At 36.1% G+C, this 23443-nt stretch overlaps 1 protein-coding gene across 2 annotated transcripts in view; it reads left to right on the plus strand.

The window, feature by feature from the left end:
• Window positions 1-23443, plus strand: part of LOC139977727 (uncharacterized) — a 159811-nt gene that overhangs the window by 34318 nt on the left and 102050 nt on the right. The gene's annotated exons all lie outside the window — the stretch shown is intronic.

A 23443-nucleotide genomic window follows, 5' to 3' on the forward strand; every position in this document is an offset into this window, starting at 1 on the left:
ATGCAGCAAATGTATCCATACAAGAATAGGGTTATTACTGCAGTCATAATAAATATGAAAATAGACGTGGGTGTTTGACTAAAAAAAGTATGATAACCAAGTCATTAGTACAAGTAGTTAGTACAGTGAAGATTGGGAGTTTGTCAAATGTACTCATCTATGAATACAGACTCTGGGAATACAAGCCTGGTGCATAATGCTAACAATAACATCGTTGTTGTCAAACATCTTTTAACATAATCTGATATAAAGAATACCTCTGCTCTATTTGCTTACCTACATATTGATAGGCCTCAAGGTATATGGGCAAATCTGGTTTTAGCTCATAACATAGAAAAACTTGTTCATTCATACTTAGTAAAGATTCCTAAATCCTATTGGTCCATTCAGGTCAGCTGACCGGGGTTAATCCTGTGAGTAACGCACAGTAAAATTACGGGGCATCACTTTAATAAATTTTTGGTTATATGTAACCAAAAATGTTCTGTTTTATGATTTTTCCCCCACACAAATGGTAGTGTATGAATGAACGGGGTTAATCAACGGTCTAGTGGGCGTTACTCACATGATTAATGCACTCCGGGTGTTAATGCTATCGATTAACCCCTTATTAACCAGCATCAATGTCTCAAAATAATATCAATTAGGGATGCCATTTAATAGAGATTGAATCACTTGAAAGTACTAGGTCTAAGCATCTTAATTTCACATTTATTTTTGTATTGCTATCTGTTTGTTTCATTAATACTTTGTTTGTTTTCCATCAAGAACAATTTGCGAATTTTGGAAGAAATTCCGTTCCTATTCCGGAAAGAGGGAAACTTGCCTCTAAAGATAATATTTAAGGAGGTAAAGCCAATGTCCTGGAAATATACAGGAGAGGAAAAAGTGAAGGTAATGGTCTTTTTCTTCTTATCGCTAATTAACGCTGGTTTAAATTTCATGTGTGCTTCGGAATGCCTGCACACTTAACCACCAGTCTGTGAAGATGTCCAAGCTGTGTCCTTCTATGGGGCTTTATAAACATTTCACATAAAGTATAGTAGGTGAAAGCTCATTTGGGATTAAGGGTTTGGGGTCCAAAGATAGAAACCTTTCAAATGCTTCTCCTCCAAGGGTTTCAATTCTAATCGGGATGAAGTTTATGAGAGTGGTTGGTTGATGACTGGGCCAAAAAGTGTTACAAGGATAAGGATGTTTCAGGAACTAATTAACTGAAAAGTGAAATATTTCCAAGTGAATCTTCTTTATTTGGCGTGAATATCCGAGATGCTTGTTCAGATTATCAGCATCAGCACCCCCCCCCCCCCCTTGTGCATGCCACTGGGAGTTGGCACATGATCAGTACCGCAAAATATAAAAGGGCTTAATTTTTGCATGTCATGTTATAAAAAGAAGACATAAAGTTGGTTACATTACATAATTTCTCATAGTTTATCAATTTATCACATTGTACCAATGCATTTTTGGTAGATAAGTTAAACCCAGTGGTCAAATTGTGCCCTAGTTTGATGCCAGTTAAATGGAAATTATTTTCAAGGGATGGTTTTTGTAAAAACTCTTAAGAAGGACTTGATTCAGTCAGTGACTAAGTTGATCTACATTATGAGTTTATTGTAAAGCAGTGGATAGATTCTGTCAATCAAAACAATTGCCTGCACATATTTGGAGTTTTTGAGGGTAGGAAATGAGGCTGAGGTCAATTATTTGTAAGTGTAGCTAGATAATTTTACCTCCAAAGGAAGTATATACTTTGATAGTTTCATAAAGGCTTCCATGAAAGAAGAGGACAAACAGTAGTATCTCAAATTGGTTTATGTGATAACACAAAGATATCAAGGTGTTTGAAACTTGATAGTTTGTAAAATTTTGTAATTTTGCCAGTCTCACTTAGCAAGCTGGTATTTTTTATTAAGGGTAACAGAAACATAACTGTCACTTTAGAATAATAAATATTGGAGTTTAACATATTTAAAATAAAGAAACCTGCTTATTAGATAACTAACAACTAATTTCACTTTGCTGTAGACGATTCCTTTCATAAACGTAGCAGCTGTCGTGGACTGTCCGCGTTCATTTGTCTTTGAGAAGGTTGGAGAAGAAGATTGTTTTTTATTCTTTGGAGCTACTCAAGAAGATCAAAAAGATCCAGTAGATTTGATTGTCCAGTTCCAGGTTTGTGAACAATTATAGATTCATCTTGGTTTTAAGTTATCACTTGACATCATTTATCAGGTACCTATGTGAATTCTTTGACTTTTCTTGGTAAAGATACTCATATACTTAATTATAAAACTATTGAATATGTTCTGCCTCAGTGCATACACATCAGTGAAAACAGCAGATATTTTCATTGAGTAAGCCATGCTATGATCTAGATGCATAAGGTTGGTGTTTAACTACACATATTGTTATCCCATTCCAATCCCATCGTGTTATGGGAATGGGATATTGCACCCTATCAACCATTTTGGTTCCTTGCTGGAAGCAAAGGAACCTATTCTGTCAGGTTGGTGTGTGTATGTATGTGTGTGTTTGGGTGTGTGGTTGGTTTGTGTGGCACTCTAGCTTTTAATATGATTTTACAAGATAGGTTACTTCTGCAGTTCTCATATTTTGCACTTGGCTTCCCCATGATTAGTACAAGAATTGTCTTGTTTTTAGTGGAGGTCATTTGTAGTCAGCAGAGAACAAAATGTGAAATCTCAAATTTCCAGAACCTGAACATCAGAGGAGGTTATGTATGCATGGTAGTATATCCATTTTTATTGTAAAAGTTTTAGAGAACTTGGAGTAGGTCACAGTTCATTTAAGGTCACCGGGGATTAAAATTGGAATCCTTCATTCTGGATCTTAAATCCTTGTAAGCACATTTTCTTTAGAGTTTACAGTGATATTTCCTGTTTTACAGTTGACCTCTGGTGAACGCAAAGGACCCTCTGTACAGATTGATAGGATTCAACTTATGGGAAACTTCAGTTAAAAAAGTTTGCCTGACCTTATGTATCCTTTCAGTTGCACTCCAATTGTAAAACTTGGTTGAATTTGCACAAGTACAAGAGTCCAAAGGTGAAAGGTGTTTTGAGGTCAACAGAAGTCAAATTATGAAAATCTTTTGAATTCACAAGAGGTCAAAACTTGCCTACTTGTCTGCAGTGTTACATTAAATATTCTCAATTGTGGCAAGTAAGGATTACTTATAAGCCCAATTATGGCTACTTGTTTACTTGTCAATATCGTAATACTCTGTTTCTAACCTCTTTCCAACAATTTTAATTGCAGGACGTTTCAGCATCATCCCTCTCAGGCATTCCTGTGCCATCACAGTCAGCAGATGTCTCACACGCAAAGAAGAGACGCTTTAATGAATATACAACTGCAGTGAGGGTAAAGTTCAGTATATTTTTCATCTCAGAATATCTTCCAAAATATTGATAATTTCGACTGTAAAACTATATTCTTATCAAACAGAAAAGCGAACCTGCAAAGTATTTATGACAAGTGACATTGACAATGTTGGATGTTGGAGTTGCTCATGTTGAATTAAATTTATCAAAATTGTTATATTTGCATGAAATAAAAAATTGTTTCATATAAACAGGGTTGTACATGCACCATTTTCAAGAGGAATGTTGAATAATTTCAAGACCGACTTTTCTCTTTGTGGTATTGCCATGGTTAAGGATACATATAAATACATTGACTATAATTGGTTCAAGTAATGCAGCTGGAGGTCATTGATGCATGTCATCCACAGCATACCTGCATCACTTCACAAAAGTAACCTGTTGGTCCTTAACCATTGATGCGTTGAAATGCCTATACCTATAGTATGTCTACATAAGTTGCTTCCATTTTGGACTTTCATCTTCACTTATTTAAGAAACATTAATTTGTGACTTGATTTGACTTGCAATAAAATCAAATGACTTGTGATAGACTTGACTTGATGAAATAAAATTTACCTGTTACTTGACTTCAATTGAGAAAGTTTGACTGGTGTAAAGTAGTCAGAAACAAGTGACGTGGATACAACGCTGAATCACCTCATCTAAAGTTAAAGACCATATTTAACATATATATTTATATTTTTCTTGTTTTCTAATATTAGGATGGAATGGAAGATACTGCAGCTAGCAGTTATGATAAATTAGTAGCTGCAAGACTATCTCAGTCACAGAAGAAGACTTGTGATGAAAGTCTAGCTGCCAAACAACCCCTAGAAAACATTGATCTAGAAGTCAGAACAGAAAGTCTCAGGGTATTAATTTACATAAACAAGACTCTGTTGTCCTGGAAGTAGTCTTTTAAGAGCATATAACACAAATTGGTGCTTAACAGTTTCTCAATAATGGCCCTTAAGGCTTGCCTACTTTGAGGTTCAAGCTTCATGTTTTGCTTTCATATATTTCACCATGATTTATTTTTACTAAAATGCTTGCCATCTAGTACTGATGCTGTTTATGATACCTCAGTTTTATGAGGTATGTTCTTGCTGCAGTTAGATTTATGAGACTGAAATATTTCAATAGTGAGTGCAGTAACTTATAAAGATATTTGACAGCATACGACCAAACCCTTACCAAACCGTGCCATGATTTCTGAATGAGCTTTTACAAACTAGAGTGCGTCAATAAGATGATGACTGTGCGCCGCGCCTCCTGTAAACAATTTGTAATGTTCACAGCTGACACACATGTTTGCAATTTGTGCAAAAGAAGGATACAACTGGCAACTGTTGGTTAACAAGTCAACTTTTGGAGATTGCATACAATAAATTATGCTAGATACTGAGCACAACGTTACACTTTTACAACCATTGTGCATAGATTTTAGTCTTTGGTCCAGCTTCAGTTTATTTGAGCAATATCAACTTAAGTCCGGTGTACTGCCTTGAATCAATATTTAATTTGCTATTCTGGTTATTGCCCTGTCCTACTACACAAGTTCTTTTGTTCTGCTGATTTCTATAATCACCTCTTCCCAAGTTCACACTCTTAACAAGAATAATCAACTTTCTTGTGCTATGACTTGCATCTAGCAATTCAATATGGAAGAAACAATGGGCTTAATTGTGGCTACTAACTTAGCTTGTTTGCAAGTAAGCAAGTCTCTCATTGGCAAACACCTTGAACTAATATTTATATTGTACTCTGACAAGAGTAAACTGCACAAGTATTTTCTCTCCTACTGTCTAATTTATACCATCTTGTACTAGAGCAAGAATGAAATATATGTTCCACTAACATGGTTAGTTTATTTCTTTACAAGTTCTGCAATATATCCTGCAACAAAGTTTCAGTTATTTGCTGCATTTTAAGATATATCTGCATTGTCTTGATATACAATAGGCTGTGTGATTTCTGTATGCTATGTCGGAGCAGCACCCGCTCATATTTTAAAATCCTTCCTTTGCCTCTGCCCCTCCCATTAAAGTCCATGCCCCTACCACAAACAGAAGGGAGAAATTTGAAATTTCTAATTTTTTGTTACCCAACCTTCCACTATTAGCTATTTATGAGGACTTAAATTATAGTCTAAGTATGCTTCTGACTGCACCATTTGACTTTTGTTATTTCATTTTTTGATTCCTTCCCAAAGTCAAAGTCCAAAAGCCTTGTAAACAACTCGCAAAGTAGAAGTTCGATGAACTCCATATAAAGCACAATGATGCATGTTATTGAGTAGAGGAGACCTCTTGTTTTTTGGTTCAAATGCCATTTGAGGTCAACAGAGGTTAAAGTATAAAAAGTTGTGTAAGCTACTTAATTTCAGATAGTTAGTAGTAAAAATATTACAGCTGTATATAACTTGATCAACTACAGAATAGGTGAAAATTGTAGTTGGATGATTGTTGCCCCATAATGTGTAATACCTGCATTTAGCCAAAAAAATTATTACAGAGTTTATATCAACTACAGAATAACTTGATCAACTACAGAATAGGTGAAAATTGTAGTTGGATGATTGTTGCCCCATAATGTGTACTACCTGCATTTAGCCAAAACAAATTATTACAGAGTTTACATTTCCCTCCGAAAGGTTACACATAGATTTCTCAAGGGTTGTTCTGTAAACCTGTGTTGAGGAAAGGGTAGAATTGCAGCATTCATATAAAATTCCATATGTTACATGGGCTAGGGAAATGTCTATTTCACACTTTGGGCTTCTTGATAATTTTACCTTAGTGGTCACCATTTCTGAAATCTACTGTTAGGTCCCAGTTCTATATTTCAGAGAGACAAGACATTTATCACTCATAATATCTGACATCCTGGTGACAGACAACGTTAAGTCTTAAATTGCCAAAATGATATTAGGAGCAACAGTATGACAGATCTACTACCTGCTTACAAAATGACTCTTATATCATTATTTTAATTTTTGAGCACAATATCTTCGACAAGTTGCATTCCTATATGTCACTAACTGTGACAGGATTTGACCTTTACTCTTTTAAGTGACAGAGTCTTTCCACTTATGACACTGCTGTTGTCAACTTTCAAAAGATAATTACTTTGCATTGTCAGGTTATCTGAAATCTTTTTTCTGTTCTTCTAGTGTTTTTCTCTAGGACACATTTTCCTAAGTTGCTCTATCAATCAGGTGATTCCATATATGAACCTATACTCCAGCACACAAAATAAGGGGACACAAGTCTTATTGTGCTTATTTTGAATATGCTGTATGCCATTTGTGTGTGTGACGGATGGGGATGTGCACCAGTTGTAAATAGTTTAAACAAATTCCACACTACAAGCATATCTATACGTGCAAACTCCATCAGTGATCGCTTTGTCTGCAATCATGCAAGATAAAAAAAATGCGCCCAGAACGAGGAAATTGCAAACAGTTTTAAAACAAATCACATGAGCATTGTGCGTGGCACACTGCCATTGCTTGTAGTTATGTGCAAGGGCTACATGGTGCAATGTGCAACTAGGTCATGCATTGCGTATATATTGAGTGTGCTACACACTTCGGTTGGGTGGTGACTCACAACTTGTCACCCATTTTTGTTTCGTAATGTTTCGATTTGCTCGTTCTGGGTCTGCACGCGTGCAAAGGACTTTCAAATTTGTACTTGGGAGAGGCGGTACAGTATATATTATTTTCATCACATCTGAGAGACATCTAGCTAGTGACAACTTTTGGAGTTTTCCTTATTTATTCCGCAGTGTGGTCATGGATTTTTTTGCGAGTCTAGTCATTACCAGTGATTTTCCTGAACTAAGTCACGATATTATCTTAATGGGGGTGGGGGGGGGGGACGGATGAATTCACAAACTCCTTTGAGTGACTCCACTCTTGGAATTTAGTGACTTATGACCCGCTTGTTAAGTCGCAATATATATATACATATAAATATATATATATATATATATATATACTTATATATATACATATATATATATATATATATATATATATAATATAACGAAAATCCACGTTTACTCCAAAAGAAAATATTATTAGAGAAAACCAGAGAAATAAGATATGACTCATAATTGACAAATAAGGAGTAAGGTTATTTCTTGAACGTCGGATACCCCCTTCACTTAATTAGACAGGGTATTTCCAGGGCCGACAAGTTGAGCCGTGAGGACTTATTAAAATACAAGTCTAAAAGTCCCAACACACGCATTCCGTTCGTTACCAGTTACAACCCCCTCATCAAATCTTTCATTCGCTCCATCAAACAGGAATTTGCTGTATTTCAAGACGATCAGTCTGTAGGAGAATCGTTTAAGGTACCCCCCATGCTAGCATTTCGTCAACCCCCCAACCTTAAATTTCTTCTCACTTCCTCCAGACTCCCCCGCTCAGTTTCCACCTCCGCAGGCAATTTTCCTTGCGGTAAACCTAGATGCCAAATATGCCCCCATATTACCCCAGGTACCGTGGTCAAGATTCCCAATGTTGACTTTAGTCTTAGACCCCCTTCCCTCTCTTGTGATTCTATTAATGTTATTTACATTTTCTATTGTGTACTTTGCAAAGAGGGCAATTATGTAGGTGAAACAGGCTCCCGATTCCGCTTACGTTTTAATAATCACAAAAAATCTATTCGTGATAATTTTGCAGGATTCCCAGTGTCCGAACATTTCAATCTTCATGGTCATTCTCTAAAAAACCTAAAATGTATTTTAATTGCCTCGAACTTCAAATCAACTACTGAACGTAAACGTAAAGAAATCGATTGGATCTTTCGTATTAAGTCTCACATCACCGGCCTCAACAAAGACTTGGGACCCCTTAACAACTACCAGTTCTACAAGCATATGTAATCCGTTCTTTGCTCCTTAATCCGCTTCCTGTATAGTCATGGTTTATTTGGTTTTAATTCCATCATTGCAACTTACACTTATCTAGCGTCATACTTTCATTGTGTCACATTTTGTACTTCTCATTCGACTGCCAAGTATTGCTGACGAAGGTCCCAGGGGGACCGAAAATTCCAATATATTTTCTAAAACTTACTCCTTATTTGTCAATTATGAGTCATATCTTATTTCTCTGGTTTTCTCTAATAATATATATATATATATATATATATATATATATACAGGTGTCAGTTATCGTATACTTTGTAAGTGAAAAATTATTGGAACATGATTGAGGTAACTTTTACTTCACTCTGTAATCAATGCATCAAGAATTATTAAATACTTAGACAGTGGACCCGATAGAAAACTGATATAGTTTGTGTATGTTCTACTCAGATAACACTCAATATACATAAACTCTGATCATATTACAGGATCTCTCGGAGGAAATTCAAAATGAATGGAAAGCTGTAGGTAGAAAGCTTGGACTAGATGACTCAAAGCTTTATAACCTTGAGAGAGATTATACCAACCAGGGACACAAGGAAACTGTTTATCAGATGTTGGTGACTTGGAAAAAGATAAATGGAAGTCAAGCCACATACAGAGTACTGGGAGAGGCTTTGAAAGCAGCTGGACGCACAGACTTGCAAGAGAAGCTGTATTAGCAAGGTAAGTATTTAATTTAATTATATAAATACCTCAAAGGAACTTAGAAATTAATTACATAACTGTTTCATACATTATTACTTCTTGTTACAGATACAACATATACAGTAAATTTGATTTCCTTCTGCAAAATTAAACAGCAAATAAACTGTTTAGTATCTCAATTTCACAACTTTACCATTATATGGAGTGGACATATGGAATCAAATTTCATTGTTCCAGGTAATCTAACCATACATCTTTTCACTGTAAACTTACAAAGCTGCTGCCTATGTAAGACACCTAGTATCATCCTCAACTACAAAAATATCACTCATTGTTGTGACTATCTTGTATTTGTCATCTCTGTGTAGGATTTACTTTTTTTGTTTAAATTTCAGTGCCGGAAAGCTTTCTTTATGGGTGTTTATTTTGTGAACAAAAAATATCTGTATTAAGAAGTTTTTGGGCCATTTGCATATAGAACCTTTTGAACATCAAATTTCATTTTACTAAACTCTTTTCTTCCTTTTTCAGCCACTATCCAAAATGATAACTGGTGATTGTTGAGATCCAGGCAAGTGCTTTGCCAACTAACATAAGTAGAAATCTCCAGCCAAACTGTTCTGTTTGTCAGAAGGTTCTCCAGTTTTCCTCTTTTCTTTGAGGAACGAATGTGAAAGTGACTTTCAGTTAGGCAATGTGCAGTGTTCTTAACAACACGTTGACAGATTCTTGTGGAATGGAAAGTATGTTATGTAGAAGTAAGTATATTTCAAACATTGTAACTGTACATAATAACTAATATATGAAGCTATATGTGAGCTGATCATTGCTCCCTTCAATTGATATGAACATAAAAATTATATTTGAATGAACTATATCAATTAAGAAACACGCAAAACTCAGAATTCTCTTAAAGCAATTAAATTAATTTATAGTTGCAGATTTTTTTAATTCCTACTTGGATTTTTGTTAATTTCAGCTTTTAAACTAATATTAATAACATACATCAATTTAGAATAAGAGACTTGCATTTATAATCAACTACCATCTTAGCCAAAGCTATAAGTGCGCTTACCTATTCTAATGTTAACAGAATATCATTTCATAGTTGACAGTATGACTGAATGGTATGACAGTATGAACGTCAGCATCTCATATGGTATGTTATCTATTCATAGATTTGTCAGATATCCAGAACTATAATATTTCCCTAATTTACTTGAGTGAATTCCTTGCATGATATAATGAATGTGGTAATGTCACTTTGGTTACATATGTAAACAGCTGTCATAATATCTGTAGTACTATTTACTGCACTTCATGAAAACATTGTGCAGTAATTGAGTCACTAGTAATATCCGAGACCAAAAATCCAAAAAGAAGTATCATATGAAATGTATGTTTTTTTGGCAGATACTGTTTTTGGCTCTTTGCCGAAATCAAAAGAACCTTTGTAGTTAGGTCGGCCTGTGTGTATGGATGTGTGTGACTCTTTAGTTTGTATGCATGGTAACTTCACAAGGGAGTGATTGATCAATGCCACACTTGATGGGTGGGTGGTCCACAATGAGTTGATTAATCCTATTGATTTTGTTGCTCATATCATGAATATTAATGAGGTCATAGGATGAAACAGCAAAGTATTCAAATTGTAATAACTTGACAATCATTAGTCACAGTTTCTCCAAGTTCAAACATGAGTATGTTATTGGTAGGTTGCCTACAAATGGCAAAGTGGGTTCCAATATGATAACTGTATTTTTGAGGAGGTGTGGCTTAACAATATTACGGTTACAAGTGTGTATGATTAATAACTTCACAAGGCAATTATTGACCATTACAATTTTTAGTGAGTAGGTGAACCTAATTGTTTTCTGTGCTCATGACATGACTAATGATGAGTACAGGATGAGGGATTATTTATCAAATCGCAGTTACTTATGTGGAAATCATATGTTTGGTCTTCAAAATTGGATCAGTGATATTTGTAGGTAGCAGACACATGCTGATATGTGCTAATACAATGCATGGTTCATTCATATTTTTAAAGAGCCCTGGCTAGCATTATTTTGGTAACAACAATTTGTGCATATAACTTCAGGGGATCCTTCATGATTACATACTTGGAGTGTTTCCTGTTAATCAATGAGCAGCAGCAAGGAACCACCATGGAATGTTTACGTTCTGGTTCTAGATATGCACTCAACCAAGTAAATGAAGCCTGCTGTGTTCTTATTTATATTTCTCTGATTCCCAACATGTATATTGACCCCCCCCCCCTAGTGACTTGTTACTGAGAATGACACAGTAGCCCATCAAGACACTGAACTGGTACCAATTCATTTCTGTACTAAGAAATAAGATAACAAGACAGAAATGCAATACATAGGACTAAAGTAACTATGAAAGCAATATTTCAAGTTGATATACTTTAGTTGATATACAAATTTTCTGCATCTTTAGGTTCATACTACATTCTTGTAGCTCTTTGTATCGCCAGAATATGACATTTGTGAGGTATTTTTTGTGTAAATACAGGCTGCTTACAGCTGAGTTTATGACGATGAAATTGAAATTTAGCTAGAATCTTCCTTTTTTTCTTTTTATACAATATTTAACTCCCTTTTTCTACAGAGGAAATATACCGTTTCTATCTAAAAGTGGAAATATTCAGAAAATATATCAGATTTCAAGGGATAAACCTCTAAGAAGATTTTAACGAGGAGAGCTTTGGAAGAATATTTGACATCGCAGTGTTACCGCCACTCCAGGGAAGAATCAAGGGCTCATCCAGTCAAAGTAGGTTACAATCAGTCAAGTGAATTAATCAGCCATATCTTGATTGAAGGACAACACATTGAAATGATTTTTTGCAATTAACCAAATATGTAACAGTGGAGCATTTTTGTAATTTTCATATAGGTTTTACATTGTTTGTGACCTCAATTTCAATTTAAATGTGGGAAAAGTTTATAACTTTGTTTTCCCTTGGACTTATTTTGCAACCTTTTTTATTTACTTTGTATTAAGTTAGCAGGCTGGATTTGATTGGTGTTTTGATACCAGTTAGTATATATCTGAAATCAGTCTCAAGTCAGATAGTCAGAAATAGCAAGTAAGCAGTAAAACTTGATTGATTGGGTGTGAAGGAATGTGACCCAGGTTGACTTTCTGGTAGATTAAACGTTTATGGAAAAGTGATATCATTATGGAAATACAGATAAACTGGAATAAGGGTAGGCAAAACAGATAGTAACTTTTGTTTGACAGATAAATAAGCACAACCTGGAAAAGTAAACAGGAGACCATGCCCTTGAAAGCTTATACAGGTTGGCTATCCCAGACCTGGCACCACCCTCCACAGAGAACAGCCATCCAAACTAGAGCCCACCTAGTGACTGTTGTCTCCACAGAGGGGTTAAACTCGAAAAACTCCAGCCACCAAAGACCCTAAACTAGTGGACCTCCCTGGATTGTATTGAGCATCTTTTTTATATCAGACAGTCTGCAATGACAAAATCAGTATATCATTATAAAGTTAAGAATCAGGATATAGAAACAGAATTAGTAATCTGTATCTACGTGACAGGTCATTTGCTGAACTAACATCCTTTTCCAGGGCAGTTCGATAATTAAGTTGGAAATCCATCATTGGAATGATGGAGTCATACTTTCTGTTCTTTGTTCCAATATTAATACAATAGTGGAAATGGTTTAATATAATTGAAATTGGTTGCAATAGCTGTACTACATAACCAACCTCAGATAAGCAAAGATCGTTTTCTTTGCAGCGAAGCTCTGATGATGGACTAACCGTGATCATTGTTATTATAAATTTGTAGTTTAATCTTACAAATTCTTAGCCTATCTTAATAAATGTTGTACAATTTACTAGATGTATAATTCAACATAGAAATGAATAATCACTAAATGGAAACTTGAACCAAACTGACAAAAAACTGTGAAATTAATCGATTTGAAATAAATGATTTTGTTATAAACTGTTTTTTTTTTGCTTTTTCATATACAGCTTTGAATTCGATACAATCAGGAGAGCTACATGTCAACTTGAAGGCCAGACCATGCAACAGACCTATAATTTCTAAAGTTTTGCACCAAGAATGCTCTTTTAGGGATTGAGACAGTTATGACATCAGAACTGTTAGTCATGAACTCGGTGATCTATCACAGTACTGAAAATTAACATAATACCCAAATCTGTTGTAACTTTCAGGTCAATAGACAATGTGTGTATATACGGTTCACTTAAAGCTATCTTATACAAGCTATAAAGAAGAAGCAAAATAGTGTAGCAAAGGTAAAGACTTTGAATCTAAAGGAAAGAACTTCAAGTGGCCATCTTGTAACCAATTTATTTATGCCTGAGATTTTATCCAAGGGGCACAATGTGAAGTAACTGGGCTGCGGGCACCAACTTTATTACAACATCTGTGGCAATGAGTACTGCTATTATGAAGAACCAGTTTCTGCTATATTGATAGAAAGTTATTGTCAGGAAAACCCATCTACATAAAGCTGCAATCTGAATAGGGGATAAAGGGATGCTGGTATGACCACAGGGCAACTCCCCAGGCTCTCATCTGAAGGAGATATCATGAAGTTTGACATCAGACCAGTCTAAAGAACTACTCTAACTGCAAGCTGCACAGGGGTACGTGCCCCCCACTTTTCCTCAGGTTAAAAATGTGCCCTTTTTCTACATAAAATTGTACTCTTGATCACCTTATTAGGTCAGCGATATTTCAGTAAGAGATCTAATCCTAATTTAGAACTATTAATGAATTTCTGTGGGTCAAACTCAAAGCTATATCGAATGGAAAAATTGTTAGTATCTCTCCTGTCTGACCACAATGACATTCGCCTGGCTATTCCGAATGTTCTCTGCATGCCTAATACACATATACCTACTGGCACCAATGAGCGCAGCCTCCGGAGAGAGATCCTTCTCGGTACAACGCCGGATAAAGACATACTTGCGGAGCACAATTGGTGAAAACGGTATAATAATATGCTAATGTTTCATATCCATAAAGCAAGAACGGACGGATTAGTTATACGGGACATCGCTAAAGAGTTTACAAAGCGAAACCCACGTGGAATGAAATATTTCGGGAAGTTTTAAATGTTTAATACCACAAGGTTTGTAACCAGTGGCGGAGCGTCCATACAGTCAGGGGGGCGGATGCCCCCCTGACGGACTCAAATTGGACTGCTTGTGCCCTTTTCAGCTTTTTACCACTTTTCACTTATTCGCGATAACTGACTTTTTAATTGCGCTCTCATCTACCTATTGACATTTGTCACGTTTTGTTGGTGTAATTTTCTGACAAAATGGCGATGACACCTATTTATTCTTCATTCATCTGCAAATTAGCAAGGCCTGGAAAGGGTCATTTCCGGCGATCTAGGGAGTATCTTGACTCATAAAATTTCTCTACGCTTCGCGCGAACCTGTGGTGGCGCTCCGCTTAGATAGTGTCGAAAGCGCCCCTACAGACCATTCTCGACCCCCTGATCAATACCCCTAGCTCCGCAACTGCTTCTAACATTCTGGTGAGTGCCATTATGCATATTCAATTTCAAAAAAAAAAATTCTAATGCATTTCCATAAATGCATTGCTATATTATATTGTAACTTTCTAATAAGCAGAAGCCATTTATAGCCTACTGTGAATAATGAGTATAGTTTAATATCCCATAACCTACCCCATCCTTTCGTATTTTGACATATTTCATTTGCTTTCATGCATGTATCGATCGCGTGTGCAGGGACTTTATAATGATTTCACCTCATTTTGTCTCGAAAGAAAACTTGTTCCTTGTTTCCCAATTTGCACATTGGATATTGCAGTGCTAGTATGCATTTTTTCCTCGATGGTGGGGGGGGGGGGGCGTTGACGGAATGATGTGTATACGCAAATAAGATAATACAATAAGAGTTATAAAGTGTACTAAATATCAGGCTGCATCAGTCCAATCAAATTTCTGCAAAGTGCCCTTCGACGTCGGTGCCCCCCCCCCCCCCAGATTAAAAGTGCTTCCGCCGCCCTTGTTTGCCACCCCTGAGACCAGGAAAAAATCTTATCCAAATCCGCTTGAAATTTCTCAGAATCGCTTTTGGAAGAGACCTCAGAATATTCTTAGCTTTACACAAAATATCTCCGTCGATGTCATTTATATAGGCAACAAACAACAAGGGACCTAATACAGACCCTTGTGGAACCCCACTAGTAACGTTCTGCCAAGAAGAAGCACAGCCTTTAATTACCACCCTCTGTTCCCTTAGCTAATCTGACAGGGGGATGTCCAGCAACTTGTGATGAAAGGTGCTCAGTTAAACCCAAGTTACCATTAAGTGGTAAGATAGCTGTGTTGAATTTCTCTTAGAATGTATAAGATGTCCAATTTCAATTCCCCATAAATCACAAAAGACCCTCCCAGACCCAAACATATTAATGTTGCACATGTATGACTGAGGATTTTGTTTGCAAAGGTGACAATTCAAGACAATATTTTAGTAAAGTAATTAAGACAAATGTACACGGTTCTAAGGGGATAAAGTCATTATCTAAAAGCCCAATGTTCAAAGTCAAACAGGCTAGTTGGCCTACCAAGGTAGTCAGAGTGTAATGCAAGGTCAACCGTCTTATAATGCGGATAAACTTAAAATGTATTCTTTGTATTTAATGGTAATACATATATCTATGTCAGGATGATGCATATGATCACCTTTGAGTAGTGGATGACGGTGCTGGTCATTTGATTTAACTGGGTTCCAAATAATAAAAGCATATCTCAACTTCTGAATAACTTTTAAACTTAAGTAATTGAGATTTTCATTGAAGTAATGGGAACATAATTCAACTTTTCTAGGATATCAGACAGACTGGACAACTTTTCTTAAGTGAATTTTATGTTTCAGGTGATATCTTTCATTGTTTACTCTTGCTGAAGTACTGAATGGTTCTAGAAAGCTGGTCCTACCTTTCTAATTGTTAAGTCATAGCAGTGAGGTTTTGAGTGATCATTGCCCATACGTGTAATTTACATGTAGCAGCTCTACTGATTAGAGAATAATTACCAAATTTTTAATATTAAGTTCATTCATTGTTAAGTCCCATTGAGAGTTTTCAAGGTACCAGTAGTTACCAATCCCAATAGGTAAATCCATGCTTTAAAATGATTTCATGTTCATTTTGTTACTCCGCATGTGCAGAAGACACATATCCAAGATACATGTACTACCAGGTATACACGGAATCATGTCAAATGATGATTATATCTGATAATGTAAGAGTATTCAATTTGCCAGAAGATGAGCCACACTGCATCACATACCACATAAAGAAGTTAATTGTGTCTGGTTCCCATGAAGACTGGTTCAGATAATCCATGAATGAAGGGTCTGGTACCATCATCCGTGGCAAGGAACCCCAAATACTTCAGTATGGCTGTGGACTCTGTCCTTACCAACATAGCGTTGATCTCATTGCAAAACCAAAATTATTTCCAAGTTGAATCTTTCACTAATGTCACTGGGAGTAGCACATCTGGTTAACTCGCTTACAGTATAATGTTGGTGATCAGTAACAGTTATTTACATCTTTTCATATTACTTCATATTACCATTTTTACCAATGTCTCTTATTATAGTATGTAAAGAACATTATGTGTTCTTGTACAGAAATCCATGAAAAGTTTTAGTGCTAGTACAGCGGTCAAGAAAAATGTATGTATACTAACAGCAGCACTAAAAGAGATTTCTTGGTGGTGTACTATGTGGCATATAAATAGTAAATAAGTCCAAGCTGCTTGCTGCAAAGTCATTGCAATTTTTCCCTCCAAGTTGCTCAAATATATGGCTTTCTGTTGTATGTTACGTCTTTTCCTGCCCAAACCTAACATTTTGCAAGAAATGGGTTAACAGTGGTATGTGAAGTAGTCTCATCATGTTTCTTAATTCTTCGTTTTATTCCTACACACAAGCTGAGAGAATCATGAGATGTTGTTTGTGTAGTGACTACATTTTAACACAATATCACTAGATGCAAAGATGCTTGCCCTTCAAATTTTGTTCCTAGGTTAATGTTACATATATCAGATAATTCCAATTGTTTTAGATTGAATCAAGAGGGTCAGCAGTGGTGAAAAATATGAGAACCATCTAATGCAGTATTAGGTAGTTGAAGTTTTGTGGACCTAGCTGAAACTTTGACTGTCGACCTTGGCCTGAGTATCTTATATCTCTCTGAATTTCTTGACGCATATTTCAACGGACTGCTTTTTAAACTTCAAACCATTGTTTTAAAGTGAGATCAAAATCTCTTTAATTTCCAGGGAAATTTTTTGTTTTGGTTAAGGTCAAGTGGCACAGTCCAATTAAGTTTCATCAATAAAGCCAACGTATATCCATAAACAAAAGATTCAACAGATGTATAGATAGAAACATGAGCAGCTTACATGTACATCAAACTCTGTAGGTACATAACCCTTATTAAATTTTGGGGAGGTGAAAGTTTGTTTGAGGTCAACAAATTTCAAAACTGAAAACCTTAAAAACACAGCATGTGACCATTCATGACAAACTTCAGCTCATACTTGATATGGGAGCAAAACTTAGTAAAATATTTGCTGACATTGCCCCAGATGGGGGTAGAAATGCTGTGTAGAAAGTTCAATGGTTGTAATGTTAATGGTTACAAATTGAAAATCCTGTAAATGAGCAAATAAAACCTTTTTCCTCAAATTTGTCTACATACTTGTGTGCCTAGTATATATTTTTTTCTTATGTAATGTTATCGATATGATACATATGTCACTTTTGAATGAAGCATTATGAGTGTAAGCAAGCAATTTTGTGTTCAAGAAAAACCTTTTGAATGAAAAGGCTTATGCATGGCCTTGAAAACAAGGCATGTATGGTTGTGTTGAAAACAAAGAAGACAATATGATACAAACTACAAGGCAGACATTACTAAAAAAAAGAAAGTTGAAACAATGGTTGTTTCTCTGCAGTTAGTCTCATAAAGTAATAATCAGATTTTGGAAAGAGATGTTTCAAACGTTTCTTAAACTATGAATGCTCGGAATGATGCAGAGATCCGGAGGGAGGGCGTTGTACACTTTTGACCACACTTAGCAAATGACCTACCACCATGGGTTGTAGTTTTAGGTTTACAAAAAATGGAAAGTATCCAAAACTTCATATCTGCAGGCTAAATTTGTACATCAACTAATATCATATTAAACTGGTATTTGACTATAACACTGTTGAAATGGGCGTTGTTAGGGTGTTATAATGTGTCCTAGTATATAAATAATTATGAGGGCTTTCCTGCGGAGCGATGCGTAGTTGAAAAGAGAAAGCATACATGATGAGTTGTGTGCATTTAGTACATCTATTGAGGTGTCTGTCTCACTCAAGACCTGGCAATCGAATGCCCTCCAAACCACTGACAATTGCAGCTGCTACTGCAACTAATAAACATACACATAACAGAAATATCATTGACATACACAGCAGCTGTCTCAAATACTTCAAACATGCAATATGCTACCGATGCCCTTTGAAATGTTCTCATTTTTCCATGCATCTTTTCACAAATACAATTATTTTATTCATATTTCCTCATGATACATTTAAGAAACCCCAACCACACATGTAAATGTATTAAATATATATTAATAAAGCTCAATCGTAAGGTGAAATCTAATCTTCCTGTCAGAGTACAAAATAAGAACGTTGATCGTGATTCAATTTTTGACCGTATGCAGGATAGGCGGGACACAGAAGTTCTATCCTGATAAAACAGCAAAACCTTTGAGTCCGTTGGTTCCCGGACAAAGTGTATATGTACAAGACCAAAGTTCAGGCAAATGGACCCCAGGTACATTACTAAAGCAAAGACATGAACCACGATCGTATGAAATTCAAACCGACTCGGGCGGAATCCTGAGGAGGAATAGGAAGCATTTAAAGGAAGGGGAAAAGGTTCTACCCCAGTCAGAGATTATAAACCGTAACTCTGACCCCAGTTCAGAAATGGAAAATATTCTGGCACCAGAACCAGAAGGTCCAGACCAACAAGAAGATGTTTATGTTACTAGGTCTGGTCGGAGAGTAAAGAAGAGAATAATGTTGGATTTATAATTTTTACAAGCTGTGTAGTATTGTTGCGAAATACTACCAGACTTACACAAAGCCCTTGTAATTATTAAGAAAGTTTAATTGAATTGTAGCCTATCTAAGACTCCCAACTTATTAAAGAAAGGGGGATGTAATGTTATTGAATATGCATTCATATGTACATGTGCAAACGATGCACTACATTGTATAATCTGCACCTGTATGTTAATGAGCTGTGTATTTGCATATTGATATATAAGTTACAGCATGCCGTCTGCTCGTCCTTGTTCACCCTGTCTCTCTATCTGTTAACAAGTAACCTTGGACATATCGTCCTATATATCTGTCCTGTACAGCATGATGTAACGCAATAAATTATAACATGTTATTTGTTAATACTCTACGTCGACTATGTTCTACTTGATTGCTTAAAAGAACTCATATACCTAAACAGGGAAACATGACAACGTCATGCCGTAGCCTGTTATTTACTCTACTAAAACATCTTAATTACACTCAACATACAACCAAACACTTGCCCAGCTACTACTTCAACAATTATGCTATTCTAAATAAAAAATTAAGGAGATATAAGTGGAAATCCTTAAATGCCTTTATACATTTCCAGGGCTTCCTTTGAGATGCTCCCTGCATCTACCCATTGATTATATTTGGAAGAGTACCCGTGCCACTTGACCAGATACTGAGTTTCTCCATTCTTCTGCCTCTTCTTAAGGGCTTTCTCCACCGGGAAGAAATCAGCTGAAAAAAAAAATACTTTTAATAGCATGGAAAACTTAATCATTTAACAATAATAGTGGTGAATGATTAATCAGGAAGTTGCTACTCCAGCTTGAAAACTATGTTCAAATCAGTAGGCCTATGCCCTAGAAGCAGGAACCCACAATGTGCAACAGATGTAAGCATGTTGAGAAATCTGTTAAAAGCAACATCATCATCTACATTGTTGGTTAAGGTGTAATACTATGGAAAGAGGGTCACCATACCTGCTTCGTCCTCCTGCTCTTTTTCTTCTCCTGCTTCTACCTCTTCATGCACATCTTCCTCAGTATTTTCTGGACATGAGTGTAAGTCTTCAAATATGTCCAGCAGAATGACTGCAGGTTCTATGGAGATTCTGAAGATGAAACATAGTTCCATTAGAAGTGCAAACTCATGCCTCGGGATGTTACAATCTTCGTAACTTCCAATGAAATGAGATGATGAAAGGGATAAAAAGAATAAACAATTTGCTATTTCAGCAGAATGTAATGACTGGAAGTAATGGTACAATTCACATTTAAGAAGGTCAGAAGCTACAAGTTAATGACTTTAATGTAATTCACTTCTGTCATGGATGTTTATGTGAGACTCATTAGTTTTAATAAGAAACAATCACATTGGGAATTACATCATGCACTGGACATGACATTTGTCACTTTTTAGGATAGGAATGCTCACTGGCACACTGAGTACTAACAAGGGTTTGCTTGAGTGTCATGGTGACAAATACTCCCCTAAGATACTACAAAATCTTTGTCACTCCAGTCACTTTTGGAGATAATAGATACAAAATAAATACCCTGTAATATATCACCTTGCATGTCACTTATTAAATCTGACATTTCACATGATATGTCCACGCTTCTCTCTGTGAGATATCGTGTTTACAAGCTTTACTTCACAACACATACACATGCATGCATCACGACTAAAAAGGTTACAATTATCATCAAAACCAAAAATGATGAAATGCAATGCTTGTTGTATGCATAAGCAAAGAATGTTCTAACCACTGCAATAAAGATAGAAATGAAGTAGAACATGACAGCCAAACCACTAACCTTCTTGGTCGTATGATGGATGAACAGCTTCATCACGCGTCTAGAGCCTTGGTCTTGGTCTAGCATTTGACTATCATCACTCACAGACACTGCAAACAGAAATTACAGAGGAAAGGGAACAAACACAGTGAGCAAGCACATTATATAAAATTGAATATATTTGTTTTGTTTTAAGCTTTGATATGTGCAATTCTGCTGCCGACATATTAACATTCTGATCATGGTCACTACAAAACTGCAGAACAAAACTGCAGAACTACAATTTGCCTGAGTGTAGTACAGTCATTTTGCTCCAGAGAATTTTTAACAAATGGTCAACTAGCTAAAACCAAAAGGTTTAGATTTTGAACAGGAAGTGAAATGACTTGTGCTGTAAAATCGAACAAAAGATGTTCTTAAAGAGTATGTTATATCAGCAAACTTTAAGGTCGATATAAGGTTTGTACATACCATGTTCATTTGCTGATGGGCAATTGGCATCTGGAGTAATAGTTGCATTGCTGGGAGAACCTTGTGAGGAAAAGCAATGAAAGTGAAATAAATTTGATTGGTTACAATATGTTCTCATGAGAACTTACACACACTATAAGTATATACAACAGTATATGGACAATATAAATGTGTACAGTCATGAGCACCATTACAGGACAAAAAAACAGCAAGTACCCTAAGCCCAGGTCAAAATGTTTATGTAGTGGTGTAACTATAACATACCACTATCTCTATTATGGACAGACCCCTCCCTCCTCCATTTCAGTGAATATATTTCATTGTGATCATATCCCTTTAAGCTGGTATTGTGTGTACCTACCAGCATGTATCATGTGACAATTTCAATGCAGTTCTGCAGCAAAAACACCCAGCCCTTATGTCCACTCACCCACCCCCCCCCCCCTTTTCTACTCTCATATCATGTTTGTAAGTGTTCAAATTGTCCTGCTTAGCTTTATAGCAATTGATGACTGTAAATGACTGTAAACAGCAAAAGGATATCTGCTCACTGAAAGGTAAAACACCTCGTGAGCTGCCTCGTGAGCTGGCTTTACTAGTAATACATTCAAATAAAACAACAAACTTACGGATGGTAATACTATTTTTGCTGCGTAATATTGCTTGCAGATCATGGACTCCATACGCAGACGGTCGTTTACAGGTAATACCTGGTGGCAGACCATCTACCACAATACTCCCCATAGCAAGCTGCTTGTAGCTCATTGCTCTTCTGCCCGTACCTGCATCTGTGATCATATAAACCAAACATGTGTCCTTAAAATGTTGCAGGGATAGCAATGTGCCTTAAATCAGATAGCTAGTAACATAGTTTACTAGTTTACATGATAAACTCAAGTTCATGCCTCCATCCAGCTAACAGTGTAATATTTACACACAAGAACTGTTCTATTCACTGGAAACCTTCCCAACATTAAAGCTTTGTAAGTTTCCTTAAGTTGAAAACATTTTAATTCCTTTAAATTGCATATCTGGTGGTTTTTCTACATCCTCTAATCTGTTCATATTTATGTTACATCTTTTCACTTCCATTATGACAAATTGCATTATGTTATTGTGGGACTCAGTAAAACCTAGCACTTTCGGACAAAAAAATTCCTATTTTCACAAACATTCCTAAGCGCTCAAGTGACTGTAGTTCACCCTGACGTAGATGTGTGGAGTTGTGTGAGGAAAACCTTCGATCCAGCTATTCACTTCAGTACGGTACTATGCCTGTACGACACTCTGTCATATATACACTGTTAGTATCAAAATGCCAATGATTTATGTAGTAGGATGTTGCCAATACACTTTTTAGAACCAAAGTTTTAGTTTCTTTGTGTTTCCCAGTCATCAAACCAACAACAAACGCTGCAGGCTTTGGATTTATTTTGTAAGGAGAACTCGCAAAGCCTTTCTCGCTCCCAGGATTCCCACCGTATGCAGGCAAAAATATGTTCAGCACTCTCCAGAAATGATGACTGGGACAGAGGATACATTCTTCCGAAATGTTTCCTTGGAACGAATTGGCGTTATGTTAGATGTTTACTTCTAAACTCAGAATTGATACCTTTTGTACGTCAATATTTTTAAAGATTTTTCCTCTGTGTTAATTGCAACGATATCACACTAATATTTCCAATTTTATTTTCTATAGTAAAAATGTGGAGGTATGTAGCGGTTCCATGCAGGTTCTATCATATGGGGGAAATTGGTTAGAGTTTGCGTCTTAATTCTTATGTCAAGTGTCAAGTGCATGGCAATGTTGTACTAGAGTATTTTCATCGGTAATGAAATATAGAGAAACATAATTTGGCATAGTCATTGGAGTCCTACTCAGGAAATAAACACATAAGTGAAAGACTATTTAATTAGCAGCCATGATAACACCTGCAATGTCATACCTACAGATGGGAGTGAAACAATATGCAGCTCTAATGTTTTGCTATTTGCATACAGATTGTTATATTCATCAGTCT

This window comes from Apostichopus japonicus, chromosome 12 (genome assembly GCF_037975245.1).
Source record: "Apostichopus japonicus isolate 1M-3 chromosome 12, ASM3797524v1, whole genome shotgun sequence".
In the NCBI taxonomy this organism is placed as follows: domain Eukaryota; kingdom Metazoa; phylum Echinodermata; class Holothuroidea; order Aspidochirotida; family Stichopodidae; genus Apostichopus; species Apostichopus japonicus.